General features: G+C 50.5%; 1 protein-coding gene across 4 annotated transcripts in view; it reads left to right on the forward strand.

Moving 5' to 3' along the window:
• Positions 1–1,504: 1,504 nt before the first annotated feature.
• The window catches only part of BCL9 (BCL9 transcription coactivator), a 60,040-nt gene continuing 41,979 nt past the window's right edge, over positions 1,505–19,565 (forward strand). For 3 of the 4 annotated variants that reach the window (XM_074598621.1, XM_074598661.1, XM_074598654.1), the window contains exon 1: positions 1,506–1,787. The gene's annotated coding sequence lies outside the window, so the exon portion shown is untranslated. Of the gene's footprint in view, positions 1,788–19,565 lie in introns of all 4 variants that reach the window. The other variant, XM_074598669.1, reaches the window with a different exon arrangement.

Below are 19,565 nucleotides of genomic sequence, written 5' to 3' on the forward strand. Positions count from 1 at the left end.
TTTGCTCTTCCCCTTCTCTCTTCTCCCCAGTTGTTCTTGGTTGCAGTCTTCCTTCCCTGCTTGACCTCTGTTTCTCTTTCCTGGGAAGCACCTCATTTGCATCTGTCCTAGTATCCAAGCTACAAATTAGACCTGGTTAACATTTCTCACAGTGAAACCCTGACTCACATAAAACTTTTGGGTTTGGGGGGATTGTAGGAGCTATATTTTTGGAAAGTGGCTTTTCTATTGAGCACCTGAGTTCAAAAATGTGCATTCTCCCCTCTGCTACAGGTTCAGAAGATGACCTTCATCTGCCTGAATCTGTTCTACTCGTTAAATTTAGATAAAAATACTTGCCTGGGTTAGTAAAAAGTCTTTTGAGATCATTGGACAAAAAAAGCTATCCAAGTGGTGATTATTATGATCATTGTAATTATTTTTATTAAATGAAACCAGCTGATGCTTCTGCAACACTGTTCTGGGCTCCGCAGAACCTTTTCTGCTGAGCCTCACAGAAAAAAAAAAAGCAAACTTTTGTTGTCCCTGGACAAGGATGTGTTTTTTTGAGATTTGAGTTTTGTGGTTTCGTTATGAAACGTATGACAGCCGGTCATGCGGTTTGCTTTCTGGGCCGACTGAACCCTGCTGAACCCATACGCCAGGCAGCACAGCGTTTAATGATTCACGGCCGCCGATGTTTTGGTTTAGCTTTTGCTGGACAGCGGGTGTACAACCCTCAGCGTCCGGGGAACCCTCCCAGCTGAAGCCACTGAAAAAAAACTTTGCCCAAATCTCTGCGAGCCCGGACCAAACATGGCCCCGCTGTTGGGCAAGACCCTTTTTTTGGTGTGTGGGGCTGTGAGAGCCAGCCATGCCTGCAGACACCCAGACTTCCCACATGGAGAACCAGGCTCCCTTGCCCTTTAGGATACCAGGGGCTGCAAAAATTTTTGGTCTTGTTTTTTGGGATTCCTCTCCCTCAGCCATGGGGCCGCCGGCAAGAGGGCTCCCAGTTGCGGGGTGAAGTCGACCCCGAGCCCCCTGCCGGGGCTGGGTCTCCAACCACGTTTGGCGTGCGCGGTTATTTGGAGGGGGAATCGGGCAAATTCTCCCTGCCTGATGGCGAGCCTGGAGGAAGCGGGAGGGCATCCTCGGCGGCGGCAGCGCTTGGGAGGGGGGGAGGCGGTGGGGCCGTACGAATTCCCTCGGCAGCTTTACGGCTCCCTTTCCCGCCGGAGCCCGGCAATGCCGGCTGAGGGGAGGCTTGGAGAAAAGAAACAAAACACCCCCCCGCCCCGCCAACTCCCTCCCGGCCAGGCCCGGGGCCGGCGCCTGCCATCTTCCCGGGCGGCCTTCTCCCTGCCCCCGGCTGCGAGGAGAGGCGGCGGCGAGGCCCGGCCCGCCCGCCTGTCACCGGAGCCGGAGTTCGCATGGAGGAGGAGGAGGAGGAGGAGGAGGAGGAGGAGGAGGAGGGAGGGAGGGAGGAGGGAGGAGGCAGGAGAAGGAGGAGGAGGGAGGGGGACGTCTTGTTTGTGGCTTGTCAGCAGCCGCTGGAGACAAGCCTCCATGTGTGAAAGCCGCTTGGCATGAATGCCTGGGCCGTACCAAGCGCCGCGGCGCCCGCGGGGGGAGGCCGCCCCGCCGCCCCGCCGCCCCGCGCAGACAATAGGCCCCGCAAGGGTTCCCCTTAACTCGCCTTGATGCTGCCCTAGCGCCCGGCCAGCCCAGGCCGCGCCGCCGGCAGGGTCCCGCTCCCCGCCGCCGCCCTCCGACATGCCGCTCCGCGCCTTCGCCGCCTGAGGCAGGTAAGCGACGGCCCCGCCGCCCGGACACGGCCCGGCCCGGCTGGGCCCTGCCGCCCCCCGGGCTGCCGGCGGGGCCGGGGGAGCGGTGTGAGGTGGAAGCCGATGGCTGGCGCCGCCGCCCCCGGGGCCGCCTCCCCGCCGCCAGTTCCCCCGGCGCGGTTCGGCTGCCAGCAGCGGGGGGGCGGGCGGCTGCCTGTGCCCCACCAAGCCCCGGCCCGCTCCCCCGGTTCCCTCGGCTACCCCGGCCCGCTGCCCCGGCTTCCCCGGCTCCCCCGGCCCGGCGGAGGAGGCGGGAGGGGGGCGGAAAGTTTAGCCGCCGTCCCCGCGGCGCCGTGCCTCAGTTTCCCCCCCCCCCCCCGGCGTCGTCGCCGCGTAGGGAGGGACGGCGGTGGCCGGGGGGATCCCGGGACCGGTGTGTGTGTGTGTGGGGAGGGCCGTGACCCAGCGCGGAAGGGACAAAAAGCGCCTTCCACCTGTTGGCTGCTGTCCCGGCGGGTTTTGGGGGGCCGGGGGTGGGATGGGGGGGCGGCCCGTCTCCCCGCTGGCCTGCGGCGGGCGGCCCGGGGGAGGGTGGAGAACCGGGGTCTTTTGTCAGCCCTCCATGCCCCCCTCCCCCCGGCCAGCCTGCCCTGCCGAGGGGATGGGAGATGTGGGGTGGGTGGGTTTTTCCCCCCCCTCCCCCTCCTGGATGTTGGGAGATTAAACGAGGTGTATTTCCAGTCGCCGGTGGTTATCAGCAAGTAAATGCCGAGCTCGGCGTGCGAGCGGCGGTGGGAAGCCTTGCCGGCTCCCTTGCCCGCTTGCTGGAGGTTTTGTGGCTGTTAGCCGACTGTTGGTGAGGTGATAATGTGCAAGAGCAAAAAAACCCCATAAAATAAAAAAGGCAGAGGGGAGAGAAACCCCAATCCCCGCGCCCCGGCCTCATTACAGCATCGGCACCGGGTTTGGTGAAAATTCGTGGGGTTATTTTTTCCTTCTGGCGTGAGAGGTAGAAAGCCTCCCAGTCCGCGAGGTGCATCCTCGCGAGGTCTTTCAAGTTTGTCGTCTGCCATCGTTCAGGTTTCATTGATTCTGGTTGTTTTCTTAAAAAAATAAGCTACAAGAATCTGAGCTGCACAAGCGTTCGTCATCCTAATGTCCTGACACAACCTATGCGAGGCAGGAGCCGAAGGAGAGAGTGAGGATACGTGCTTTCCCAGTCAAGGCTGGGAGGAGAGCATCATGTGTTGAAGAATATGAGCAGGAATGGGAGATGGGGGAGGGAGTCTAAATTGTCCTGAGACCCTGTTCAATCCAGCAAGGAAGATGGAGGATCTTGCTGCTGCAAAAAAAATTGCACGGCAGAAATCTCAGCCAGCTTCTCTCTGACTTGTTACCTCCCTTCAAAAAATAAATAAATAAGCAGAACAAGAATCAGAGCAAAACCCCATGATTTGCTGTAGCGTTTTCCATGATACCTTTATCCCACACGCTTCACAGTCAGAGAGTCCAGTGATGGAGGTATACGAGAAGCAGGGAGAAAGACTCTGAGGCTTATCATCACAGGAGGGGGAGAAGTATCAGATCATGTTTGAAAGGAGACTTGTCAGGCAGTGAGGTAGGGAGAAAAAAATGCCTGTTCCAGGCAGCTGGTCCTGGAGGGAAGGAGAAGGCAGCTGTGGCACCTATGGTTCTGATGCCGTGTGGAAAACCTGTGGAGAGAAGATGTAGACAGATGGGGGATTGGGGAAGAAGGATGTCCAAGGAAGACTTTGGATAGGCTCCTTGGAGGGCTTTAAAAAGAGGGGGAACTTTGAACTGAATCAGGACACGAGCAAGGGTGGAGCGTAGCTAAGCTGAATGGGATGTAGCAGGACTTTTTGGCATGGAATAAAACAGAGGTTGACTTTTCTGACTCGGTGCTGAGTTTGGGGCATTTGGTAGGGGGAAGAGATCTTTGTAGCCAGCTCAAGGGGTGATGGTGACTGAGGCAAGGATTGCAGTTGAGGGGATGGAGAGAGAGCGTGTGGCTTGCCTTTTCCATAGGTGGTTTCTCTGGCAGGGGGACCTTCTGTGAAAATGGCTTTGTCAATTTCTGTTAATGGTGTTGGAATCTGGCAACAGCAAGGACAAAACATCCGTCCCTTGTGAAAATATGCGTGGGTACCAAATAAAGCTTTATCGTGAATGCTCCCACCACCCAGCCCCTCTGCATGCACCAAAACAGCAGGTTTGTGCAAACACGCTTGTGTGGCACATTCTTTCTCCTGAGGGGCAATGTGCACACGTTGTAAGCATGGTTCCTGCGCAGGCACGGCCCAGTTCTTGTGTTTTCCTCAGTTTACATAATAGCTTATTCTATCAGCCTGGTAGCCGTAGTGTTTGACAGACAACTTTGCAACAGCATGAATTACAACGTGAGGCAGCTAAGGCTTAAAACCAGTATGTGCCATGTTGTAGCTTTTCCATTCACGGCAAGAGTTCCCGTGACGGAGCAGGGCACATACCACAGACATCGCATGCACAAGCGACGCCATAAAAATGTTATGCCTGTGCACACGCAGAGGGCTGGTCTCGGGTCAAACATCCTGGAAGTTGCTCTCTTTGGGAAGAAGCTGAAGCGGCCCCTGCTTGTTGCAGACGGAGCTCACACACGCAGATGACACGCGTGCGTGCTCCACCTTTCCTCTCCCAGATCACCTGTTTGAATTCCAGCCGGGAAGTTTTGCACCCCCCCCACCCCCCACTCTCCCCGATGGTGATTTGATGCCCTTTCTGTTCCAGCTTGGCTCTGGATGGGCTTGAGCCACAAAAGCTTAATGACAGGGAACACTAATGAGCCCCCCGCTTGGCATGCTGAGAAGAAAGGCCAAGGGCTGAGCGGGCATAAAAACAGTGGCGTGGAGGCCCCTTGGCCAGAGCCTGAGCTGCGGCGTGGAGGCTGGGGAGGGAGCAGAGTCTCCGGAGTCGGGAATAAGACGGCAGCACTGCAGCAAAGGCGCGGGTGGAGACCATGTTGGGGGGAGGAGAGCAGGCTGCTGTTTCCACATCATCTGAAAACTCAACCTGCTGTCAGGACAGAAGGGAGGCTTGTGCGTATTTTATGTCACTTTCCTCCTTCTAGGACAAGCTGCTGATCTGATCAGCGCACAGCTTTAAAACCCTCGACGTGCCGATTGGCAAGTATGACTGGAGGCCAGTCACCAGCCTTGGCCTCCTGCCTCCACTCCTTTGTGGACGGTCGGTTCCATCCCATGCCGCCCTTCCCTGGAGAGCGCCTGCACAATTAAACCCCGCACGCCGATCCTCAACTACGGCATGGGATGTGACTCGCTGCATGGAGACGGGGACAGAAAATGGCAACATGTCAGGGCCAGGGGGGGTAGTGGAGGGGGGCAGAAGGCGGGGAGGGGAGTTGGCCATTTCTTAATGCTGTTTGCTAATGTCTAGAAGGAGACTGAATGGGTAAATGGTGGTGCGTTGCTCCAGTTCATCTGCTCTCACCTCCCAGATCTTCAGTGGTGGCTCGGGAGTTGGTGGGGCCGGCAGTAAACAAAACGTATTTCACTCCTTCAGCCTGGATTTTGTGGCGTTGGGGTCTGTCAGGCAAGAGGATTTCTCCTCAGCAGTTATTTGGTGCTGCTCCTGCGTGGCGGAGCCACTTGAGCCACCGACATTGCTCCTACCCACTGGAGATGTGAGCACTGGCGGTGCTCCCTGCCTTACACCTAAGCGTGCAGGGATCTTGGGCATCGCCGTTTTGGGAACAGTCTTGCACACCCAAACACGTTATTCCTGTGTCCCGCAAGCAAGCTCACTGCCCTAAACACCATTTTGGGCCACATGGGGAAGCAAATATTTTTCCTGTGTGATGTGGAGTTATGTACCTAACTCTTTGCGTTAACATGGCCCCCGCTTTATCCTTCGCTTGTCCTGTTTGAGAAATGGCGGTCTCGGACACAGAGGCCTCAAACACAGAGGTCTCGCACAACTTGAGATCCTGACACTGCTTTGATGGGCGGCCTTAGGCAAACTGCTGTAAAGCTGGGATCAGTCTTCCCACTGAGATCTGTAAAATGGGGGTAACACTTGCCCGTCGCCCAGGGAAGGAGCAGCACGTCGAATTGCTTGCGCAGGGTTGTGAAGTGCACTATGGTGGGCTCACACGCCATCGCACCAACAAAGCGTGGGGTTCTGCACTGAGCGTGACTCATGCGACGATAAATTGTGCTCGAAGTACGCACACACTCGGTGTTCTGTTGGACAGTGAATTCTGTTTTGTCCTTCCAGCAGAAAGCAGCACAACTTGCCAGTGACACGGACTGTACATGTATTCCCATAACAACAATATTATAAACATATGGTAAACCTGGTATAACAACTGCTGTCCGTCTCTCCGTGCAAAACAAGGAGACGATTAAGAAAAACTTGAAGCTGTCTGAGGCTGTATCTCCCCAGACTGTGATCTCATCAGCTTTCCCAAGCTAACCGCAACCTGGTCACTGCTCAGATTGTAAACTTGGAGGAGGGGGGGTGGTGGTGGTGGAAAGCAGTTTGCAGGAATGGCTATTTGTGACTCAGTCCGCTTCCCTCTGACTCAGTACCGAACCATCCCTCGGCAGGGTATTTGGGGATAGCATGCTTAGGACGTCCCGCATCAGTTTAGTTCTTGGAAGAAGTTCTGCAGTACCCGGGCTTGCTTACAACTGAGTTTTGTCTCGGCATCTTTCTGTAAAAACAAAACCCTAAAAACTACTTCTGACTATTAAAGACGCCATGGTAATTTTTGCCAAAAGAAGGAGTCGGGGGGGGGGGGGGGGGTTGGTCTTAGCCCTGGGCATTTTGCCAGACTCAAGCTCAGGAAATTGCAGTCTATCTAGGTAAAACTCCCCTATAGTTTAAATGAAAAAAAGTATTCATCCCTTACTGTCTTAAGGGGTTAGTGCTGTGTTTCTCTGGAGCCTTAAACAGACAGTGCATTCTAGCTGGAGAGGTGATTACAGTTGCTTGCTGGGAGAAGAATTTTTTATGCAAAAACTGGGCCTTTTTTGCATTTTTGGAACGCTTCTAATTGCAAAATGCTGTATGTATTTTAGGTTATTGCAAGGCTTGAATGAATATGCGGATCAATGTACGAGTATAAGTGCAAGGAAATACACTGGTGTGGTGCTCGCGCAGGGGGCAGGCAGCTAGGAAATACGTGTTTTTTCTGTAGCAGAAAAATAAGGACCAGTTTTTTAGTCTTGCGCGCGTGCATCTGGGGGCTGGATTTTGTATGTTTAGCAGCAATTGCTTTTGTAAGCTGCTGCTAAGGCATGTAACTGGCTGTGTGCAATTGCAGTAATGGAATGTGAAAATGCAACTACACACAGACCTGTAATCTTGCATGCAAAATACTGCTGGTCTAGTTCTCCAGGTACAAAAAAATGGTCTGAGATTGTACTTGCCTTTCCATTTAACTGCATTCACCTGCATTTTTCAGGTGGCAGCTGTGCGTATGGAGTGCTGAATGATTATCCTTGCTATTTTTCCTCCAAGGAGGAGGAGGAAGTTAAATCATTACTAGTGATCGGAGTAGTACATGTGTTGTGGTACGCGCAGGATGAAGTTGGGCGGGGGGGTTGCAATGATAATTTCCTAACTCTGAAATCCTGGGGAAATGCATGGACAAAGAAGGAGAGCGAAGAGGTGAGCTTCTGTTCCTGCTACACACGGGGAGTATTGAACCATTGAGTTGGTCACTGGTGTTAGGATCCGGGCTCGCCTTCTCCCAAATCCGGTACTGTCAGGGCCCCACAAAACAGAACATGCATTTGGGCACAGATGGATGCAGGGCTGAATATTGACACTAATGAGGGTGTCTTTGGATATTCCAGCCCAGGGCAGCGTGGACTGAAGTGTGGAACAGGTTTCCTCCTCCTCACTCAGCAGGTGTGTCTCAGCCGTGCCCTGGCGAGTATGGGGGCAGCCGGGGGGGATGGGGAATAGCTCACTTTCTCCACCACTTCACTCTCCCGGCTTCTCTGGTGACAGCGATAACAAAGGGCTGCTCGGCATTAGGTGATATGGATCTCTCTCAGCCCACTAAACCTGAGTCCCACAGGCTTCTCACTAGCCCTTGGGGCTTGGGTGTCACTCTCCACGCACTGCCTGAGGTGGCCTGGGATGGTCCCCCTGGAGACAGAAGGCTGCACCTTTTCCACGAGGTCCGGAAGCACAGATTTCTTCCTACTGAAAACTGTGATTATATTTTGGGGTTATTTCTTGCCATCCTGGGTCCTTGACTGCAGTCACTTCCATTTTGCATGCTGTTCTTTGTAATTGAATCTATCGATGTATATTTAATCCACTTGGCACCACGGTTCGTAACTAGGCACTGCTTCCCAGCCTTCTGTCACTTGTTTTCACAATTACCATCTTTAAGTTAGGGTAGGTGCCTGCCGCTCAGCTTTTTGCCCGATTGCTGTACTGGCTTGGAGGACCTGTGCTTGACAGTCAGGTCCACAGTCAGCACAGCTCCCGGCCTTTGATCTGAACGTCAGCCAGGTGTGTAGGACTTGGGTAATGGAAGCTAAGCCTGTTGGGTTTAATTCTCTCTGCCACTGATTTGCTGTGTGTGATCACGGGCAAGTCCTTTAACCTCAGGTGGCCTCAGCTGACTTACCTACTCCAGAAAGGTGTTGTAATGCTTAATTATTGCCAGCTCTTCAGAAAACTCTGGGGGGAAAAAAATGCATTTTATTCAGAAATGACTCTGACCTCCCTGGCCTTTCTAAGCCGTCTTGGTTGTGCTAGGAGATATTCGCTTTCCTCTCTTAATAATGTTTCTTCAATTTTTCATCTGTACATTCACCCACTCTCTCAGCTGCATGTAAAAATGCCAAGCTGTCTGAAGTCATGGAAATATTTTTATGAGCTTGACAGCCACGACAAACATTCCTCCTCGGCAATAAACAAACGAGGTACACAACCTGCCATTAACATCAGTTTATAGCAGAGGGACCTTCGTCACTCATTGATGAGGGAATCCTAGACAACTCCTGTGCTAGCAAGCCATAAAGTAGCATTGTCAGAGGTTAGGAAAGTACCGGATCCTTTGGGTTCCTGTGTGCAGTGAGTAACTGGGAAGCTCTGTTTGCCCATGTCTGTACAGGAGTGCAAACAGGCACCAGGTATTTGGTTTATTCAGGGCTCTTGCAAACTATATTTGGCTCAGGCGTACGTGGCGTTGGGGGCTTGGTGTTTGTTTGTGCACACAAAACCCCCATTTTCCCTAGTGGCAGTTCAAACGTAAAGGTGGTACAAATTAAACTGTATAAATATTAGACAAAAAAAAAAAAAGAAGCTGCGAATGAAAGGTGTTAGTGAGCATTGCAGGCACAGCCTCCCCGTCGCACAGCCTCCTGCGCACCCCACTTCTGTCTTCCTTGCAGCTGGCTGTTCGCTGGTAGGGTTGGCAAGTACCTGAACCCACACTGCAACATCTTCTTCCTGCAGGTAATTCTCCATGTAAGCACTAAGACATTACTTGTTTTGGTGCGTTCTAGTTTAGTTTACTCTGAATATGTCTAAATCCAGATCTCCAGAGACTTTGGTGTTGCCGAGAAAGAGCAGGTGCTGCTCTTTTTCCTATGCTATTTTGCTTTATCTCTTATTCTTCTAGCAGGCCCTTTTCCTACCAACTTTGGGTAGTGGTCTCTCTCTGGTGTGCTCAGGAGAAGAAAGTCAAGACTGTTCTTCACCTGTATCTTTGACAGAAGACTTTAAGTAGGGAGCTAAGCTCCTTTCTACCATCTCACTCATTCACTGCCTCTCTCAGCCTCTGCGCCTTAGTTCCTCCCTTCTTAAACTGAGGATGACAACTCTTCACTCTGCTTTTGCAAAACCTTTGAAAGCTAAGGAGAAAAAAGTGCAGGGTTTTCTTCCTCCTTCTTGGGGAGACCATAAATGTCATCTCTCCTCTCCTCTCCTCTCCTCTCCTCTCCTCTCCTCTCCTCTCCTCTCCTCATTTTAAGAGTTCTTATTATATTCTGTCCCTCTAGGTCTCCTTTACTTCTACCGCTCTTGCAATCTGTCTCTCTCTGCTGTTTCCACATCCCCTTCTATTTGCAGCTCGCTTCCTTCTGTTCATGTCATTTTCTTCTCTCACCCTGTATCTTCTACCCTCCCCCACTATTCATGCGCCGCACACTTTTCCTATCGCCTCTCTCTAGTTTATTCCCCAAATTCTTCCCTTGCGTGTCTTTCCGCTGTGGACCCCTTTTTGTTGTTCCTGGCTGCGTGTCCTTGCAGCCCGGCCACATGGGAACTGCCGGCGGGTCTGGCTGGCCAGGGCCCGAGCAAGAAGGACAGGGGGTGGGATCGGCCGGGCAGCCCCCCACTGCAGCCATGTCCCGGACACCGGCAAGGCAGCATGGAGCTTGCCTTCTGATGGAGCAAGGTGAGAGTCCCTCTGCTTGTGTGCCACTGACTTTGGACGGGGCTGCCTTGGGTCTTGTTCTGAGCTGCAGCATGATTGTCACTTCAATGTCTGAGTACTTTATTTCTGCCTGGGAGCCTGATGAAGTCTGTAGTCTCAAATTTTATCTCTTGACATCACCTTACCTCCTTGGACACGGCCTCATGACTTGTTCAGGTTCTGGCCCATTGTCCTACTCCTGTTCCCCCAACTTCCCCCTGGCTCTAGACACTCTGCCTTGAAAAAGTGGATTGTGTTCTGCCTGTCTGCTTGGAGACATCTGTGGTTGTCAAGAGGCAGGTGACTGTCCCCCTACGTTGCTCTCAGCTGAGTTCGGGGTCCCATGCTCTGCCAGGGAAAGCTGTGATGGAAGTGGGAGAGGACTAGCACCAAATGTCTGTGGAGGCCTCTGCATCTTGGAGAGTTGCATTGAGCCTGCAAGCCAGCGCCCAGCAGGTCAGAACAGCTGCGCTCTGTTCCTGGGAGACCCGTGCTTAGCAGGGGATGAGAGTTGCTCTTTGGATGGGACAGGGGCAGCAGGGTCGCTGCGTTAGGGAGAACCCCTCTCTCATCTGCCTGAGAGAGCCACCTGATCTCACGCAGAGGCTATCCCACTATATGATGTGGGATAGAGTTTCTTCCAAGTCAGCCGGAGTGGATGCAGCTCTTTAACCACCTCCCTGCAGGGACAGAGTTTTGTATGCAAGGATCCTAGCCAGCAGCGACAGTTCAAACGTGGTGGTTTTGTGGATATCCCTTCATGGACTCAGTTTTGCCTCCCACAGTGGGGACATGTGGCATGGAGAAGTCCTTTCCCTAGGGCAGGGAGACGTGGCTGCCGCTAGGTTGATGGGAGAGCTAGCCAAATCAGGGCTCATCATGTGTTCCTGACAGCAAGGTATGAAGAAGTCACACAGATGGCTGTGCGTTGAAGTTCATCCAGTGTCCTGCAGGACAGGGCATGGTGACTTTCTGGTCTCCCGTGGAGTGTATCTCCATTTCTGGGTAGCACCATATTTGCCCCTGCCAGGCATGACTCAGTCCCAGGCTCAGAAAAGTCAGGAGCCCCAGCTCTCCTTACCAGGCAGTTCCTGATTTCTCCCTTCTGTCTCTGCAGCAGACCGACCCTTCCTTAGCGTTCTGAGGTGGTATCTGTCGTGCTCCATGCAAGATGCCATACACCTTTTCCCATTTTTCCCACAGCCGTTTCTCTCCCTCTCCATACCTGCTTCACCTGTTTTACCTGCTCTTTCCCTCCTGCTCTGCCTCTGGGCTAGGTCTCTCTCCAGACTCTTTCCAACATGGTGTTCCTCTGTCTCGTTTGCCTTCCCATCTGGCTTCCTTGTCTCTCTGGTCACACCGTGAGCTGTCAGCAACTAGGGGAGGAGGACCGTTGTAAGAGGCAGGGCAAAGACCGGAGGGTGTCTGGGAGAGCAGAGGGGGAAGGCAGAGTATTACTAGATCAGGGTCCATCATTTGCTGGTGTCTTTGGCCTCTCCCAGGTGTGTGCTCTTAGCAACATGGTAGAAGTCCCCTTCTCCCAGGAGAGTGGTTTTCCCATTGCTTCTACTTCACTACTGGCAAGCTCCTGGAAGGTTAATGAAGTCATTCCCTGCAAAAGGAAAAAGCACGTCTTCCCGTGTTCTGCATAAATTAATCTTGGAGATTATGGAGCAGCCTGTGTACAGGGCACAGGACACACAGCTATGTCCTTGAGCCTTCTCACCCAAAATGCAGCTCTGGGAGTATCACATAGGTAATACTGTCCACTCCAGTCCTGGAGATCAGCTTAGGTTAAAACTTAGGTAAAAAGCTGTGGCATCCCCACCCATCTTTACTGATGGGGACTGGGGAGGAGGTACCCAGGAATGCCCACAAGCCTCCCCTTCCCCCCCATTGCAGGGGATCCTCTTTCCCACAGATCCTCTTTAGAAAATGCCCTGTGTCAGGTTTCATTCCCACTGGATTTCTTCTGTCCGAGAAGTACAGAAAAAAATCATTCAATTGGTTTTGAATCACATGAGTGGGAGCAGGAACCAACCCCGGAAGATAAGTGTTCTGACCTTTACTGCACTCAGATAACTGAAAATAATAACAAATAAATACATCTTGTTTCTAAACCTCAGACTTAAGGATGCATCCCTGCCTTATGCAACAAGAGCCTGAGCCAGGGCTCTTGCAGGGGGTTGAGGATACGAACCTGGCAGCTGCCTGCAGTAAGCAGCAGCCCATTTGCTTTCCTTTTGGAAATGCAGCTGGTACTCACCCAGATATTCAGGATGGGAGGGGACAGGGCCAGTGTCCCCACTCTCCTGCCATCTTGCTGCTGCAACCCTGGATGTTTTCCTGTGGCTAGCACTCCAGGAGAACAAGAGTTCGATTATTTCTGGCCTGCGCCTGTTTCCTTGCACTTTCAGCCTCATCTTTTCACATACAGGTTTGGCCATATAGGGCCATACAGGGCCATACAGGGCTGGCCACCAACTGGACCTCTGGATGTAGGCAGACCCCGAATGGGAGGATAGGATTTGCTCTGAAAAAGTGTGCTAAACCCCCCGAATTGGTGGATGTTTGAAAATAACTGAGGAAACGTGGCTGGAAAGGGGACATATTGAACTGTGATGCACAGTGAGCTCCCCAGGAGCTCCTGGGTCTCAGGTCACTGCCTTGGACCTCCATTATCCCCTGCAGATGCCCCTGGGGAGGTCCTTCTGAGGCAGCCTCTATTTGCAGGCGGCTGGTGACAGTAAATATTTGTCCACTGCATACTGAAGTGCTGATATGGGACTGGGGACCCATTGTGCAGTGTGCTGTCCAGACACCGGAAAGAGACACCTGTCCTGAAGGACTTATTGTAGTCCCAAATTGGAGCATTCATAGTGTTTTCTGTAGTGGTTGTGACTTGATGTTCTTCCACCAGGACATTGCTTCCCTTCCCTCCTCTGTTACGTAGGGAGTTTGTTTGCTTGGTTTCTGCCATCCAAACCACCGTCAACTGAAGAGACGCCTGTATGCAGAGCTTGGGGAGGATATTAGGAGGTTTCTGGCACTCTGTCAGTGTAAAGCATCTTATTTATTAGAGTCTAATGCCCAGTTGGGATGCACTTCTGATCTAAAGCTCCTGAATTCCTCCCTTTTAACGCTAAAGATGCCATTCAGAGAGCCCCCCTGGGCCCATTGTGCACTTCTGCTGAACACTGCCCTGATCATCTATCTACCACTGTCTAAGCTCAGACTTTGGGTTCAGTGATTTTGTTTCCATTAGAAGTCTTCCTCCAACTCACTCACCTCAGATACCCAGGATACCCCTGGGTACCTGCAGGGGTTCCAGCAGATACCCAAATAAATATGATTCAGTGGGCTGTGGGCTACTGTTTTGCTGCATATGGAAGCATGTGCATTTTGAACATGCAACCTGATCTGTGCATGGGTGCTTGCATTCATGTCTGCTGGTGTATTTGGGCTGGAGGAGGTAGTAGCAAAGGCCTTGGCAGCTGGGAAGAAAGGAATGATAGGCTTGCCAGGGGAGGGAGGAGGGAGTTTGGTAGCTGAGATGAGGATTGGGTAACAACTGGAGGGGGAGATCAGATTTAGGATCCATGTTGCTCACTTAAGAAAATAGGAGAAGTAGTAGTACATTGTTTATTGGGGATTGTTTTATTCTGTGCATTATTTATTAATCTTCAGCTAATGGTACTGCATAAAGAAGTGGCACTTCTACAGAAATTTCACAGACAGCTGGAGGATCAGTTCCAGGAGGTATTGTAACCAGGTCAGGTTGGTATAGGGAATCCTGCTGGGCTCAGTTTTGACAGGCTTTGGAAACGAGAAGATTGTTCAGGAGGAATTTGGAGGGGAGAAAGAGGGTGTCTGTGACTCACCAGGGAACAATGATCACTGTGAGGATAAAGGGGCAGGCTGGAAGAAGACCTACAGACAATGGTGAATTCCTGGTTTCAGCAGCTTCAGGATTCCAGCCTGAAGTATGAGAAAGCGTAAGAAAATGAAGTGTTTAGGAGAAAGCTTTAGGAGTAATAAAGGCAGCTGGTGAGAGAAAGCCAAAAGTAAAGAGCAGGTTTTACTACATGCTGCGCCTTGAAACGGATCCTGGAAGGCTTGAATTCGAGGCAGGAGTTGGAAGAAGGGATGTACAGAAAGAGGTGGCCTGTGCAGTGAACGTGAGTGAACCATTCTTGACTTACCTGTACTGTCTGATAGCACAACCTCAGCAAATGTGCCAGGCTAAGTAAGCAGAGGCGTTGAGGTGCTCTGACAGGAGGCCGTGTAGATTTCTAAAGTTAATACTGCAAATGGATGGGTGCCAGGGTGGGTGCTCCCAGCCAGTTCTTGGATACGAGTTCTCCCTTGCATTTGAAAGATGTCCAGTCACTTCGAGAGGTGAGACTGGTATTTTGGTAGATGGCGTTCTTTCACTCAGCAAATACTGCAGGAGGACATCACACTACTGGTGCACACCGTCTTTGGGTGAGAAGCAACAGCTGAAATCCTGGCCGATGCATAGTCCCCAAAATACCTAGACAAAAATGCAGTGTTTTGTTTTTAAGCTTTGTTTTACCCACTAGTTCAGCCACGTCAATGTTAGATGGGGAACACCCTTCTTACTGCCTGCGACTGTTTCCTTAAGCTGAGGGCATGTCTAAATGGTAGTTGCCTTGCTGTCTCTTCTACCTGAAAATCTCAGTGCTGAGCTGATGCAGAAATTTTGGGGTTGGAGGGGAGGAAGAGAAGCTGCAACATAAACACAGCTTCATGGGCTGTCCTTTATTTTTCTGTCTGCAGTGTAAAGCCAGCTTTGTTAGATACAGCCAGGCCGTGAACATGGGGAGTCTTGTAGCACAGACAGGCTTTGCAAAGAACTCCATTAGCTAGAGTCAGCCTCTTCCTTCAGCCGTCACCTACAGTGGAACCAAGCCACAGTTACTAAGCAGTGTTGGGGTGTAATCTCTAATTATATGCAGCATTGATGCAAATCATGCAACAAGTACATATCATGCAACAAGTACCTGTGTTTAACAATTGTTTATTTTTTTAAGTTACTGTATGTCTTAACACACAGCACCCTACAGCAAACCTCTTTTTTCTGTGCAGCAATGGTGGCGGTATAGGTAGTGTGCTAAGTGCCCTGAGAAGTTCTAACCATACCTGTGGGAAGAGTGGCCTGCAGGTTTTGAATGGACCGGGGCATGGTGGGACACAGCTCTGTTAATCCATGGTGTCTATTAGAGCAGAAGGTGACTTGGGCCAACCAACTGAAATGCCTTCAGAGAACGTTTCTTTACCTTGGAAGAATCTAAGATCATCTGAGATCTGGGACTTGAGTTTTAACGGGGCTTATCCATTGGGGAGGGACCATCCATTTTGAAAGCAAAGTGCTGATGAGTCCAAGAATGATAAAATCACTCTTGGATTTTTTTCGTGTGTGTGTGAACTCCTAGAAGTCATCTATGTTGGTATAAATGAGATCATTTGGCCTAATTAGTTCCAAGCTTAATTAGCACTAATTATCCCAACATGGGAGTAATACCCGAGTAGGAAGTACTGAGTCCTCGATTAGATAGATCTCTAATTGGTGTTACAATATTGTAATTAAAGCATGCTTATACGCCTCTGCCTCTGCAAGTGATTTGTTTTATGTCTGATTAAACAGGGAGTCCGGCAGCCTCAAGGAGTCCAGGACATCACCACTGATTGAAACAGTGTATTATTCTTTGTTATAGGAAAGAAATGATGAATCACATGTACTAGGAAACACTGTGGGCCAAATTAATCCTTTGAGTAATTGCTATTGGAGTTACGGAAATTACAACAGGGGTGAATTTGGCCTCAAGTGCATAAGTTCTATCTGTATATCACACAGTTAAACAAATACTTATTTGAATGTGCAGTCTGGCAATTACACCATCAGACGAATGCAAGTAACTTAATCTGCATTTGCGATCACTGGATTGCACGGGTGAGTTTGTTTGGCTGCTGGGTGATCGTTAATAGATTTGCACATTCTGCTCAAATTTTGCAGGAGGAGGTGGTGCCACGTGTCTCGGGTTGCGCTGTATTCTGAAGCGGTCGGCAGAGTTTCAGGTGGCCGCTGCTGGCTACAGCGTCCTCTTCTTGTCAGGGTGAGACCCGAAAGGTGCGTCTAGGGTCACCAGGAGCACCTTGGAACTGGAGGAGATGGACAGATAAAGTATCCTCTTTTCTTCCAACATTGTTACTTTTAATCTAGCCTGCCTGACCCTCCCTTGCAGAAGACACTTTAGAGGAGCAGGTAAGCAGACGTTTTTTGAAGAAGTTTAAGAAAAAGAGAGCAAAACGGGAACTTTCTGAAATTAGTCAGCTTCAAAACATGAAAGCTTCCTATGTCTTTTTAAGAAACCACCTCCTTAGAAGTTGGCAAGAGCACTGCTTTATTACTTATCTGTTCGCTACATGAGTGGGCGACTGTACTTCCTGATTTGGTTCTTCAATATAGAGAGATCATCAGCATAGGTCTGTAGAGGACAGTAACTCCTCGCCTACGGAAAGTAACAAATAGGAATAAGGATGCATGCATCTTCTGGCTGTCACAAAGGGTTTCAAAGCACATTCGAGTCATATCCGAAGTAAGACGTCAGCTTATTTCCATTTTACAGCTGCAGAAACTGAGGCACTGATCAGTTACTTCTCTTGCTGCAGCTCATGGAGCTGGTGTGGTTGGCAGCACCAGGAATGCGGTGCAGATCTCATCACCTACAGCTTCACCCACCAAACCATCTTTCTTTTCCGAGGGGGAGAGAGAGCCCAGAAGGAGGGAGATGACTTGAGCAAGGCAGTAAAATACAAAACATTCTGTAAAAGCAATATTAGGGCTAAGAATTTAAACACCCCATATACAGAAATTCAAAGCAAGGGTTTCCATAGCAGCATTGCTTGGCCATATTGTGTATACACTATTTTGCATTGCTCTCATGATGTCAAAGGCATATTCTAATATCTGTTTGTGCAATATGTCTGAATCGGAGTTGCTATGAAACTTAAGGCGGAATTACACCACGAAGGCATATTCTTGTGTAGTGCTGGGAGGAAATAATAGAACTAGGTTTTGTTGGAATTTTTCTCCAGTGGTACATTTTTCTCAGAAAATTGCTGATTTTCAAAAACTGTTGCTATTTTCGGGAAAAGTTGATTCCAGTTTCATGTCCCATCTTAAAAAAAAAAATGGGGAAAAGTTTTGAAGCTGTCGAAGTGAAGTAAAGTGCTTCAAGAAGGTAAAATGAAATCTTGTGTTTAATTCATTTGGTCATAGTTTCTAGGTAAAAGCTATGAAAACATTTCCTTTTTTTTTTTTTTTTTCCTGATCAGATACAGAACAGCTATTTGAAATCTCTGAAAACCTTGAAGGAATAAAAAGCATTCCCCTTTATCCTAAATAGTCCTGAACTGTCCTGGGAGTGGGGAGCAACAAGGGAGCGACTGCATCACTCGACACCATGTGTGGCTGCCCAGTGTGCTGCAGTGGGAGCAGTGGGAGAGGTTACCCTCCAAATACCTCTCTGCCTACCTGGTATAGGCAGATAGGAAAAAAATGCCCATACAGTACTACTCAAATCTTTCACAAGGCCAAATTCTCTCTAAAAAACCCCAATGTCACCTGGGTATCGTAAGGTTAAGCCTTTGGACCAGGAGGGTTTTGGGTGGGAGCCACTGTCTCTTGCATTGTTAAACCTCTCTTCAGCAGGTGATGGGATCTCAGTGAAGGGGAAGCTGCCACCTCCCCCCAGTGGATGCCCCAAACTAGGGATGACGGGACCTGTCCTTCTCACCTCCGTTTGCGTGGGCAAAGAGCTGCCTCCTCTCTGGCAGCACAGCTCTTCCCTGCACTTGCTCCCCTATGCCCCCGCCTTTCAGCATCTCGTCCATGCTCCAAAGCTCTCTGGGGGAGAAGGAAGGATGGATATTGTGCCCCGGGCTGGGAAGGAGTGCTCACACTCATGGAGAAGCCCTGTGAGTTGGTTTGGCGTCGCTCTGCTGGCAGCAACATTTCCTCACTGCCGGCGTTCCCAAATGTTGATGTAGCCTGTATGCCATCGTCTCCTTTCTTCCTGCTCCCTCATGTTGCAATTGCTAATTTCTTTCTCTGTGCCTGAAAAGCTGTAGTCGAGACTTGCTTTGCCATGCACTGAAGCCATTCTTGTTTAGAAAAGAAACTGCAAAAGGGGTGTGGGAGAGAGCAAAAAAGGAGAAGAGCTTATTTTTCCTATGTGGCAGCAATGTATGCTGGGTATTAGAGAGAGACAAGCTGACAAACATCTGAATGAGTGGAAGAGACTCCTAACCCAAAGGGAGGAGTTGTGGTTTAGGTTAAAGCCACAAAGGAAGTGAAGGAGGTTACCACTTTCCTGTCTGTGGGCAGGAGGTTCTCCTTGTGCTCATTCGAAGGCTTAGCTCTAGCTCATTCTTCCCTAGGAACATACTCGTCTGTGTACTTCTTGAAAAGCGTTCGATCTGGCGTCTGATCTTGGGAGTGACAAACATCCCCTTTATCCACAGAAATCAGCAGGAGCTGGGAGCTAAAGAACTGGGAATCACAGTCTAATTTATGGAGCCAGATATTCTAAAGTGTCTTGTAAGCAATGTGTCTTGTTTGGTGCTAGAGCGTGTAGTGTACTTCTCCGTGCATCTTCCTCTTGCTGATTCCACTCAGATTTTTTGTTGTAAATATCCGTACCTCCGGGGCCTGCTGGCTCCCCGCAGGTCTCACTTCTCTCTTGTTCCCGAGTCACTGGCAAATTGCGTAGCCATCCTGCCTGGATCTAGTAGTCTGGTGTGCTGATACAGGGCAGATTCTGAATGCCATCGGGCCCCTACCAGCGTGGCCTGTGATCAGTTTTTGCCTTGATTTTTCACCACCTGCTTTTCTTTTAATGGCTCAGAGGCTCTAGCCTCTATGCGGTCGAAAAGTTTGTTGTCTCGGCTCTATAGTTTCACTCTTCCCCCGCGAGGAGAGAGTGAGCGGTTAACCCTGGTGTGCTGCAGAAGGCCTGCCAGGAGGGAGATGAAAGAAAACAGCGTTGCTCTTACAAGAGAGGAAGCCTTATTCTGAGCCTGAGGAGCGCTGGCGTGCAAGCCGGCTATCTTAACCCAAGCTATCAACTGGCGACTGCACAGTTAGAACCACTGTCAGTGACAGTGACTTGAGTATGTGCTGCCAGTGCCTTCTGATCACTGTGCGCTACTGTACATGAAAAGAGCATCTGAAAGGTGCTCCCTGAAGAGCCGTTATGTGGTCTCTAACCTTCCATTAACAGCTCACCTTAGCCCCTAACCCTGGCCTCGGTATGCAG

The sequence above is a fragment of the Larus michahellis genome, chromosome 1 (assembly GCF_964199755.1).
Source record: "Larus michahellis chromosome 1, bLarMic1.1, whole genome shotgun sequence".
Lineage (NCBI taxonomy): Eukaryota > Metazoa > Chordata > Aves > Charadriiformes > Laridae > Larus > Larus michahellis.